Here is a 13,187-nt window from a genome sequence, read left to right as displayed (position 1 = left end):
TCATACTGAGCCCATCTGTAAAGGCTGGTGCACAGTGACCTTGGCCAACAGAAAGCCTGTTCCAGAGAGTCCAGATACCGTATGAAGGTGCAAACTGGGAGGACAGATGGTAGGGTCAGTGATGGGGAACTTGTTTGCTGTCACTGAGGAAGATGATTCCTCTTGCCAGCAGTCTTCTTAGAGACAGGTCTCGGCATAGTAAATCAGACCAAAGAGGGCATTTCAATGACAGAAAAGTTGAATGCTATGTGTGGAGGTAATTTCAATTTGACATGATTATTTATTATTCTGAGCTGAATTGAGAGCCAGGATAACCCTGGGCCATGAGTTTGTTGACACATGAAAAATGCTCTATTGTCATTTTGGAAGACATAGAAACTTATTCATGGGATTCAGTTAATGGTAATGAAGATAGGATTCAATGATCAGGATTCTATATTTGATCATCAGGTTCTCTAATGAAAACAGTACTGTTACTATAATTAATCAGTTAAGAAAATTTATTAGTGCAAAGATCATGTCCAGACAGACACAGACAATTTTTTCTTTGGACTACACTTCCCACAAGCCTTTGAGATAGAGAGTTGTGCTGAAACCAAAGTAATATTTCCTTAAACATTTGCATTTGCATTCACTTTCCAAATAAACCTTTTGTCTCTCCAACACAGCTAGAGGAGAAATAGTTCATTCATGCATGGGAAGTTGGAAACCTTGCTCTACCTCTTGGAGTGTGCTGAGTGTCTGCACCAGAACAGTGAAGCAATGAGTATAACAGTGTGACATCTTTGGAAAGAAGCCTATAGTGAGGACAAAAGTCTCCTACCATGCATAACAGGGACACGCAGCATGGGAATGGTCTAGTCTAGACCAATGATCTTCCAACTTCTCTCAATAAACACATCAATTTTTTCAAAAATAGCACAGTAACCCAACATAAGCTACCCACTTATTTATAAATTATATAGATATATTGCTCTCCTAATAATGTTTTATCATAGAAATGTTCAACAAATATTGAAAAATTAAAAACTTACTAAAACTTGAAAATTAAAAAACAAGAAAAAGATGAATGAGTGAATTAATTAATAAAAAGTAATTTATTAAGTTCTCTTTATTTGCCAAGCACTATACTTAGAGCTGTGACTGTATGGATATTCCTGAAATTCTAAGAGTTTCCATCATAACATGGGAGACAACATGGGAGAGGGGCCAGAGAAGGTCACAACAGTATATCAGCATTCTGAGTAGGGTCACAGCTGAGAAGACTGCAATACTAAATCCAGGAACATGGCAGAGTTGATTTGATCATATTTTGTGATTCCATAACTAGAAGGATAATGGGGAAGAATAATAGGTAAGGCATTTGGTGTGGCTATGAATGGGATGGCTAGAGAGTGTAGAGAGTGAAATGAAAAGTGGTAGCTAGAATTTTCCAGAAATAATTATCTTAAAGAGGAAGACACTAATCAGAAGAATAGAACCCAGAGCATAGTTGTTTTTTTTATAAAAAGTCAACTAAAAACAAACAATAATAACAAAATTTTGCATTATTAGAAACAAAATATGCTTGGTTTAAAGAGATAATAGCTCACATTTATGAAGTTTAAAATTTTATAAAATACCAACTTTCTTATCCTACTTTATGAAGTACATAATATGAGTTCTACTATTTCCATTTTGAAGATTAAAAAAATTGAACTTCTGAATAAAATGAATTGAATAGTTAGTCACAAAGCTAGTAAATGTTTGAGGCTTGAATCTGGAACTTCTGCCAACTCTGTTATTGCATGGCAATCGTTAGAAAATATGTTTTGTCCAGGATGCATTTTATAATTCAGTATTTTAGGTAGAGTGTTATCAGAGAACAAGAGGGAAAATCTGGAAGTATTATAATTGTGCAATAAAGATAATTTTTCTCCTTTCTAACTTCTTATGTCCTTGGTGCAAAATTGGAATTTGACTAACAACATCTGAAACTTAGTCATTGGTTTCATGTGTATGAGCTGTCAATTGGGAATCCTCCAGTGCTTAAAATCCCCCACTAATATAATTTGTGTAGTTTCCTAAGCCCAAGATAGTGATGTTCTGAGTTTCTCAAGTTTTACAGCTTGTTTTCTATACTTATATGTGCTACAATGCTTTAGAGCAAGAGGGAGGCAAAGAATATGGTACAATGAAAGGAAAAGTTGTTCTGTGTCTTTCCCACTGCCTTGGAGAGTTTCTCTCAGCTCATCCCCAACATACCCTTTGTGCCAGCAATCACACTGTTGCAAAAAGCCACTAATCCCTCTAGCACTTATTGGATTGAGAGACTGGTTGCAAATGAGTTTTTAATGTTCAACAGGGTATGCTGTATATTTGGTGTCACTCCTATGAATGCTTTTGAAATCTCATAGTCATGAAGAGGACTTGTTAGAAGAAAACCACATTCTTTTAGTCTAATAGTAGTGCTGGAGCTGAAAGTTTTGCCAAGGCACTCATGAATTGTTTACCTTCTTCCAATCCAGTATGTTAATAGCAACATCCAGTCAGGACAAAATGAGTTTTAATGTTGATTGATTCTTATTATCCATTTTATATTAGACAAGCCACTTTAACTCCCCTGAGCTTCATTTTTCTCATCTATAAAATTGGAATAATGATACCTGTAGCACCTACCTCCCAGAGTTGTTTTAAGACTTGAATGAGATGGTTTGCAAAGGACTTCACAAAACTGAAAATGCTATCTGAATGCCAATTTGTTTGAATAAATGTACTTTGCACTTTCTTTTTCTAAGATTTCTGTAAATTCAAAGTATGTATCTCCTTATTTGTGGGTTATATGTGTCAGTATATGTAATATACATATATATGTATACATGTATATATATATATATATATATATATAATATCCCCGAACTGAGTACTTTAATATTCATCTAAAGCTTTCCATCCTTTTACATTTTTCAAAATGGTAATGAAGGTGGGCTTGGCAATAACACCCAGGATCATTGCATTAGTTAAATCCCAATAAGAAATTACATTTGGTACAAAACTATATAAAGACAGAGAAAATATGTTCCAAATGCAAATGAAGTCATATTTACTATTCATTCATTCTCGAATAATGTGATGTTGACAACAACAAAACATGAATGTTTTAATTCTTTTTCTTGTTTGTAAGGGCACAGTAATCCTCTCTCCTGAAATTTCAATGATGCATCTGTTGATCTTTGTTCTAAAAGTAGATTGAATGAGTGAGTTAAGAAACAGCAGTTCACTCCTGTTGGGGAAAGAAAATCCTATTTTAAAGCATCTCTTACTCACACCCTGAAGGGAAAAAAAAGAAACTATGGTTCAGAAAAATATGTACTTAGATGTATTCAAAATAACATACTAAGATTTCAGAAGGTACAGGATTAGTATTCATTCAATCTACTCATCTAAATTATGTAGTTTCCTAAACTTAGCCATGTATCACATAGAATCTGGGAAATATTTCAGGTTGAACTGGGTATTTCCTTGTGCAAAGGATATCTTAAGCATTTAGACTTCCAAATCAAGCATGATAAATGTTTAGGACTACACCAAAATGAAATTGCAGTTCACTTTCAATGAAGTAAAAACTTTGAAAAATCACTTTAATAAATTCACCAATTGAGAAAAGTCTTTTGCTACTAAAATAGAAAATGTGACAGCATTCTTCTGATCCTGAGTCAACAATCTTAGTTATTCATACCCTCTCATCTTTACTTAGCTATGTAAATATACAAATGTTATACTGCCCCATTCCAAAAGAGTATAAACTCCTTGAGGGAAGAGAATGTTGTTGTTTTCTTTTTTTTTTTTAATTTTGATTTTGTTTGTTGTTCTTCAGTCATTTCAGTAGTGTTGGATCCTCCCATAATTTGGGTTTCTTTTGACAAAAATAGTAGAGGGGTTCACCATTTCCTTCTCTAGCTCATTTTACAGATTAGAAAACTGAGGCAGAGTTAATTGACTTGCTCAAGGTCACACAACTAGACTCTGAGGCCAAATTTGAACTCAGGAAGATGACTTTTCCAGACCTGATGTTCTATCTACTGGACCACCTACCTGACTCTTTGGTTTTGTAGGCAAGTAACTTTTTAAAATCTAATTTAATTTATAAAGCTCATATCTCCCCCACATCATAGAAATAAGTAGAGTTTAGGCAGAATGAACACAAAGATATGAGATAATAGGTGGGAACAAGACCTTTACTCATGCTCCCTGAACTGCTTCCAAAGAATTATGCAACTTTATGCCTAAATTGCAAAAGAAAAAGAGCAGGCACCTAAAACAATGTGACATAAACCTCAACCTACTTCCTCCTTCAAAGACATTCTATAATTCCTACCTAAATCCTAAATGGCCAAAACTTCTAACTGTTCATTCTTTAGAGACCAAATTTTAGTCCCAGAAGACTATTGTTAAAACCTACTTCACAATGGCTGTGTGTGGAAGATCACCTTAGTTAACCTTTTCAATATATATTTGGAGAAATGGAATATTAAAAGGATCAATTCAATCTTAAACATATACAATCAAATGATTCCGCTGAAGACTGACTAACTCCTCCTGACTCTTCATTGAGTCATTTTCAATTATGTCTGACTTTTCACATCCCCTTTTGAGGATTTCTTGGATAAGGTATTGGAGGGGCTCCTAGGTAAAGTGAACAGAGTGTCATGCCTGAAGACAGGTGTTCATCTGGCTCAGTGACCCCGGGCAATTCACTTAACCAAACTGCCTAGTCCTTGACACTCTTCAGTTTTAGAATTGATGCTAAGACATAAGGTAAAGGTTTTTAAAAAGAAAGAAAGAAATACTGGTGGTTTGCCATTTCCTTTTTCATCTTATTTATCTTAAAAATGCTGAAACTGAGGCAAAAAGAGTTAAGTGATTTGCCTAAGATCACACAGCTGGTGTCTAAGTCTAGATTTGTACTCAGATCTTCCTGACTTCAGACCCAGCCTTCTATGCACTATAACCATCTAGCTGCCCTGACTCTTTTGTCTTTCACTATAATATCCCAGAAACCTCTTCTCTCTAGAAGCTAGCTGTTCCTATGAACTTCACAAATTCAAAATAGCTTTTGCCTCCATGGACCTCTGTCTTTGATTACCTAGTTTCTCCATTCTAAGAAGAGAAGCCCAGGATTACCCTGTTTTCATCCCTCTCTTGTTCCTCTTCAGTCCTTGTCCTGATTCTCCCAGATTTTCTTTAAAATGCCTGAGTCGGGCACCTTCATCTCTATTCTCCTTCCATTCCCCTCTTTCCAGTTCCATTATATGCCTTCTGCCCAATAGAATAAAAACTGTCTGAAGGCAGGGACTGTCTTTCATCTCAAGTGATTAATAAATGCTAATTAACTTGAAGAAATAAAAAGAGATCTATCCAAAGAGACCGAAGGATATCCATAGGGAATTTAACAATAAGCCAAAAATTTTAAAAAACATTACACAACAATGATAGCTAGAGTAGGTAGAGGGACAAATACAAGAATAGAATAGTAGTAAGAGTAGTGCCAGGAGTGCTCAAATTCAGAACAATCAGAGGTTAACCTAAGCTGGGAACAAAAGGTAAATTAAGGAAGGTCTAGTAACACTGCTCAGGATGTATGGAATGAGGGGAAGAAGGCACATCTAGTCAACTTCTCATGTGAAATAGACCCAGGGAAAATATATATATATATATATGTATATATGTATATATACACACACACAACACACACACACACACACACGCATATAAATATTAGGGCAGCTAGGTGACACAGTGGATAGGATAGGGTGCCAGGGCTGGAGTAAGGAAGATTCATCTTCTTGAATCCAAATCTGGTCCCAGATACTTAAAAGCTGTGTGACCCTAGGCAAGTCACCCATTTATCTCATTTTCCTCATCTGTAAAATGAGTTGAAGAAGTAAATGTCAAACCACTGCAATACCTCTGCCAAAAAAACCTCAAAAGGGGTCACAAAGAATAGGACAAGGCAGAAATGACTGAACAACAACAAATACATATATACATATATATGCATTAATATATTGATACATATTTGTGCTTTATGGATATGTATATGTATCCACATACAACTTCAAGTTTAGTTTAAGTTAAAAGAAATACATTATACAGAATAAACGAGATTGTAATCTCAATGCCCTAGACCATGATTTGAATATAGATCACTTCTAGGTACAATATTTTAGAAAGGACACTGACAAATTGAATTGTGTCTAAAATGTGGAGGGGGGAGGGGTGTGTGACAGGAATATTGAGAGAATTAGAAACTATGTCATATGAGTAAGATTTTTTAACCTGAAGAAGAGAAAAACTTCTCTATTCACTTCTGCCTTTTAAAAATATTTAAAAGATTGCTATGTAAAACAAGGATAAGATTTTACTTGCTTTCTCCCAATAGAAAATCTAGGAATAATTAGGGGAAGTTACAGTGGACAGATTTGCGATTGACAAGAAAAAATTTCCACTCAATTAGTGTTGTCTAAAACTATAATGGAATACCTCAGGAGGTTGGGAGCTGATAATGTCAGGACCTGTTCAAGTAGAAACTGGATGAACATTGATTAATGTGGTTTAAGAAGATGTTCCTATTCTGGTATAGTTTAGGCTCTATGTCTAGGCACTTTTCTATCTCTGAGAGGCTTTCATCCCAGTAGGTAATCAAAACCCCTTCATATCACATATCAGAAAAATAAAGCCTAGTGGGACAGTGGGTTACTTAAATTTGTTTAGCTATTTATTGACAGATATGGGACTTAATTTAGTTTGTCTTGTTTTAACACAGAATCAAAAGATCTCCCCTTATCTCCTATACTCTAAAGTTCCAGAATAGCTTGCTTTGCCTCAGTCTTCATGGCCTTTTCCCTTTGAAAAAATGTAGCAGAAGCTTATTGGACCTACAGACTTAAACTTGAGGTAAATAAAGTAGTCCCCTTAGTCCCCACTGTCCCTTGGTCCCTTGGTCCCCATGACTGGTTGGTTGGTTGTTGTCCTTCATATCCAGAGAGGAACAAAATAACAGCACTATATTGGAATCAATGTACAGTGCCTCTGCCTGGCTGATCAGACCAATATAAGCTTAGAAAGTTCTACCACAAATCAGGAATAAATAGCCCACATGAACATTTAGAATGGAGATGTCTCTAAATTTGAGAATCTCATGTTTCTTTTGAGCTACTAAAATTCTGATTTTCTCATAAAGTATAGTGCTTTCTTTGATGTGGACATGTCTTGATGGACAGACCTTTGCCAGTGTCTCCCATGTCTCTCGAGCAATACTAAAGGTATTTTTTTTGTTTGTTTGTTTGTTTTTTAGAGAGACCTTGAGAGTGTTCTTTTGCTTCTTCTGACCTCTGTGTGAGTGCTTACCTTATGTGAGTTCAATAGAAGATAGTCTTTTAGGCAAATATGCACTTGGCATTTGTACAACATGGCCAGCCCATCAGAATTGCACTTTCCATGGTAGAAGTCTGAATGCTTGGCAGTTTGTCTCAAAAAAGGACCTCAGTAGCCAGTATCTTATCTTCCAGGTTATCTTTAGAATTTTCCTAAGACAGTTCAAGTGGAAACAATTCAGTTTCCTGGCATGGCCCTGGTATACTTTCCAAGTTTTACAGGCACACAACAATGAGATCAGCCCAATGCCTTTGTAGACATTCAGTTTGGTAGACAAGCTAATTCCCCACTTTTCTTTGGAGCCTTCCAAATACTAAAGCAGCTCTGATAGTAAGAACTATATCAAAGAGAACAGGCAACTAAGCAAAAATAGTATGCTTTAAATGGAGAGGAAATTTCTGCAATCCCTTTCTTGTCTCCTCTTTTGAGCATATTGGAACTCTCACATCTTCCTCAAATTCTCCTGATGGGAAGGGAGACCTAGAAGGTATAGCAGTGAGCATTTGCATATCTAAATGAACCTAAGATTGGCTTTCAAGTCCCTACAGCCTCTTCTCTTTTCTCTTTTTGTTTTCCTTTGACCAGAAATGACTGAGTAGCTATCCTAAAATGGATATTTCTACCTTTGGTAGCAACTCCCATGAATCAAAGAGGTTAGCAATTCTTGGAACTGTGTTTCTGCCTAGCAGGGCAACCTATGAAACAATTTCTCAGAGGATAAAATGATCACCACCAGGGGGATGAACTAAAAGTATGCCTTGACTTGGCAGATGACATGGTCCTTGAGTAAACTGCTCAGAAAGTACATAGCCAAGGTAGAAGTGAAATGTCTTTTGAGCAGGACCAGAAAATGATTCATATTTTTATGCTTTATGTCTCAGACTTTTAGAAGCATGTTACCTGTGAAAGATTACTATATCATGTTTTAAATATTAATCAGTATGCATTTATGTGTCTTTTGTTTTAATCATGCCTTTTCTGTTGGATATACATAACTGTCTTGTACTACTATAGATATTAATTTGTGTATTGAGTAACTCTAGAATGATTTCTATTAATTTCTTGTAGAGAGATTCTAGACACAGCCATTCCTTAATTTTGTTTTGAAGACTGGCACCAGATTTCTATTGGGTGAGAGAATAATGAGCAAGGGAATGCAAGTAGAGTCTGTTCCTCTTGCTTTGAGCAAAGGCATCGCCCAGGGCTGAGCCCAGCCTGGGACCATTGAGAAGACTGCCTATGCTTTGATTCCATCCATGTTTACACACACACACACATGCACAGAGAGGCATTGGGTACCTATGTCAGTAGAATACTAAGAAAGATGAAGGGAGCCAGGGAAAGATATTAGGAACACTGAAGACAAATTTTTCCTACCTGCCATTTTGTTTGGGGCCAACCCTACTTGATATGCATTGGTTTTTTTCAGCATAGTCAAAACAAATTTTTTCCCATAAATACTGTTTCATTTTTTAAAACATCAGTTAGAGTTTCATTTCTTAAAACATCAATTAGAGTATTGTTTGGTTTTCACAAATAAAATGTGTGTGTGTATATATATATATACATATATGTAAATATATACATACATATGTATCTATGTATGTATGGGATCAGATAAGTATAATTCTAGTCTGATAACCTCTTTCTCTGGGTAAAGCAGAGTGGTAAAGCAAGCATCTAGCCAAATTCCCTTGTAGAGAAGAGAGGGGTGAGAAGATGGGTGAGATATCTATTCTGCCTCCCTTCAAGCCAAATAACAATGCCCCCCAAGGTACATGTAGAAAAGAGCCCTCATGACCTATGGGGCCACACAAAACATGAGCAGTCATCATATATTTCCTGAGTAACTAGAAAAATTGTATTGTGTAAGAATTAAATTTTAATGGTTGACTAAAATATATGAAAATTATAAATAATATGGTAGTTGCCATTTATTATTTATAAAATTATTTACAAAAGAGGTGGAAAGAATGAAAGTTGAGAAATACGAAAGGGTAGATAAGCATTAGCCTATCTAACTAAATATTGCTCTGGTGTTCAACTTCACCAGGAATTATTGACCTTCAACTGGAATTAAACTCTCTCCAGAAGACAGGAAGGAAAAGCCAGCTATCCACACACCCAAGTTCCCTCCAAGAGACAGGTCAAGACAAAGACTTCAGCTGAAGGTGATTCCTGAGTCCAGCTTTCTTCCTTGAGCTGACCTTCTTCTTGAAGCTGACTTCCCTCTTGAAGTCCAACTCCTTCTTGAAGCCAGCTTCCTTCTTGGAGTTGTCTTCTCTAGCCCCAGAAATTCATGGCCTTTTATAGTTGCTTCTTGTCTTCCAAATTGTCTAGCACTGTCCAGGGGGCAGTATCTGTGGGAACCAGTTCTCACCTTCTGGAGGGATGAATACTCATCAAAAGTATTCCTGGCTGATTAAGTTTCTGAGGGTATGAATTCACTAAGTGGTTTGGGAGCTCCTCCACCTAGTTCAAGCTTGTGTTGATTCAATTAAAAGGTGGACAAAGGAGAATTAATCCTGTCTTCACAATCTAGTGAGATACTTAAGTTAGTGTTAACTAAAGTGTTAGTTCCAACTAGGCAAAGAGAATAAAGGATTCCCTTTCATATGTGTAAACTCAAAGAGAACAAAAATTCCCTTTTACAATTGCCCTCTACAGAAAAAGAGAATTTTGGAGAAGGGAGTGATTTTCTGGAGAAAGATGATGGGTTCAATTTGGACATGTTGAGTTTGAGGTGTTAGTGGAACTCTGTTACATAGATACTGTTTAGTTCAAATCCTTGAATACTAAAAATAATACTATTGTGAAGTATATTTACTGAAGGCAGGAAAATGTGCTGTGTTCTATACAGAGAAAAGTCAAGAAAACATGCGCGTGGCCTTATTGGTTCTATTGGTCTAGTATGACTCTTTATTGCTGATAGTGTGAATTTGTGATTGTGTTTGTCTCTGTCTCTGGTTTGATATAGCTCTTTATTGCTGAGCCTTAGAAATGTGACCCTCTCTTTTCATCTCTCAATTCTTCTGTCCTTACCACCTCCCTCCCCTTACCCAAATAGCTACTCAGTTCTCCCATTAATCATAGGATCATAGATGTAGAACTAAAAGACAATTTAGAATTTATTTTATCCAACTCCTCTCATTTTCCAAGTAAGGAAACTGAGGTACACAAAGGTTAAGTAGTTTACCTAAAAATACAGATAATGAGTTTTAGAGGTTGGATTTGAGGATAGGTCTTTCTAATTCCAAGTCCCAAACCCATTCATTCTCCTTTCCTTGACCCAATGACATAGTTAATATTCACAAAACAATCAACCTAGATGCTATTATTTTCCCAAGAAAAATGAATCTTTGATCTAATTTTTAATATGAATCTCTTACATGCTAATTGGCCTTATCAAAGCTATGTAACTTGTTTACCATGGTTGATCCTACTTTTGTAACATATGGATCAATGTACTCACAAATATAAACTCCTCATTAAACTCTAGTATAAAGAATATTCTCTATGCTACTCCTATCAGTAATGTACATCCTATCCTGTGGGAAAATTTATGTGGGGGTTTAATATAGCAATTTACCCAGTTTGTATCCTGTGGGAATCATCCAGGGACCTGTTTCACTTATGTAACTATGCAAAAACAGGACCCAGAGGATTTGAATTAGTTCCAAATAAAATTCCTCTAGGACATTAATCCTCTGCTCCATTATGCTGAGCCCAAGCAGCAGGATGATCAGATAGCAAAAGTGAAAGAAGCAGCTCTGTAGCCATCAACCACAGCTCCTTCACCCACATTTGAGGGCATATCCTGGAGCTTTACATTCTAAATTACTTACTAGGAGCACAGGATGATCTCTGAGCTTAGCAAGAATGCATCTTACCCTCACATATCTTTCCAGATAGTGCCACAGACACATGACTGTGATATTCATATTGCCACCCACCCCTAGATATTTTCCCATTCTTTTTACTTCTCTTTTTCTCTGTCTTTTTGTCTTTCATAGTCTGTCTCTGTATGTCTGTGTCTGTATGTCTATCTCTCTGTATCTATGCTATGTTTCTTTGTCTGTGTCTCTCCAAAATTTGACAAGATTTTTATCTGTGAAAATTAGGGGATTCAGTTTCATTCCACATCCATAGAAAACAAAACCTCACACACTCATTAAATATGTAGTCCTCCTATGTATAAGATAAAGCATTCAGTCTTGGGAATGCAGAGATAACAATGGCCAAATCTCTTTTGTCCTCAAAAAGCTTATGTTTTATTTGTGAAAGAAAAACAAAATTCAAAATCATGTTTTTAAAAAATAAAACTACTTATGGGAAAATTTTTGTTTTGACTAAGCCAACAAAAACAATGCATCAGGTAAAGATTGCCCCCAAATAAAATGACAAGTATGTGAATTTTTTCTTTAGCATCCCTAGTATTATTCCCTGACTCCCTTCCCCTTTCTCAGTACTCCATTGACACCAGCCCCAATACCTTTAATGTTCTTTTCTGGTTGCCCAGGTTTCTCCATTGAAATACAACACCAGACTGTGCTCTTTTTGGGGACCAGCCTTCTACAAAGATTTCTTACACACTGTTCCTATCAAAGATGTCCATCTTGCACCCTGTGCCTGTAAACCCTTTATCTTTGCTTTCCAAATTTACTGAAAGGTTAATCCTCAATAATATTTATTGATTTAATCTATTACTAATAGAATTCTTAGATCATTGACCAAAAGTTGGAAAGTAGTTCAAAAGCCATCTAGTCCAACCCTCTAATTTTATGAAAGAAAATCGAGGCCTATAGATGCTGTGACTTACCAAAAACTATATACAGGTAGTAGTTGTCAAAGATGGCATTTGAGCTCAGATTGTTTAGCTCTGAATCCAGTGTTTTTATCATACCACACTGCCCATACTTCTTCTAGATAACATTCATACATTTTTTTGTTCTTTAATCTGGATACCTTTTATTTCTATTATACTGTATCAAAGAAGGGAATAGAAACATTTATAGTTTACAGATAAGGATATAAGGATGTTCTTTGTTCTTGCATATTGTTCCTATTTTTTCTTTTCATTTTGTCTCTTTTCCTCTCTATTGTTTATTACTTTTTCTACGAGTTTTTTCTTTTCTCTTTTCTTCTCTTGCTCAAGTGATCCATAAGTTTAGCTTTCTTCAGAAGCAAGGATTACAGGCATGTACCACTATGCCTAACCTTATATAACATTTCTTTTTATGCTTTTCTTTTGAGTGTAAAATTTGATCCTTGAATTTTTTTTTAGTTCTGGCCTTTTCATCAGGAACACCTGGAATTCCTCTATTTCATTAAATGTTTATTTTCACCCTGTAGTAGTATGCTCATTTTCACTGGGTTTGGTTGTGGACCTAGATCCTTTGCCTTGAAAAATATCATATTCCATGCTTTCTACTCTTTTGATATAGAAGTTGCTAAGTCTTATACAATCCTGATTCCATAATATCTGAATTTTTTTTAGCTGCTTGTTTTCTTCTTGATTTGGGATTTCTGGAATTTGACTATAATATTTATGGTATATTTAAATTGTGGAGTTCTTTCAGGAGGCTGACTGGTGGACTCTTTTAATCTCCATTTTCTTTTATTGTTCAAGAATATCAGGACATTTTTCCCTGAAAATTTATTTCACTATGCTGTCCAGGTTCTTTTTTTTATCATAATTTTCATGCAATCCAGTGGTTCTGAGATTATCTCTTCTACATCTATTTTCCAGGTCAGTTGTTTTTCCAATGAAA

The sequence above is a fragment of the Gracilinanus agilis genome, chromosome 3, assembly GCF_016433145.1.
Source record: "Gracilinanus agilis isolate LMUSP501 chromosome 3, AgileGrace, whole genome shotgun sequence".
In the NCBI taxonomy this organism is placed as follows: domain Eukaryota; kingdom Metazoa; phylum Chordata; class Mammalia; order Didelphimorphia; family Didelphidae; genus Gracilinanus; species Gracilinanus agilis.
The sequence above is the reverse complement of the archived record's forward strand: the minus strand, read 5'-3'. Positions refer to the sequence as shown.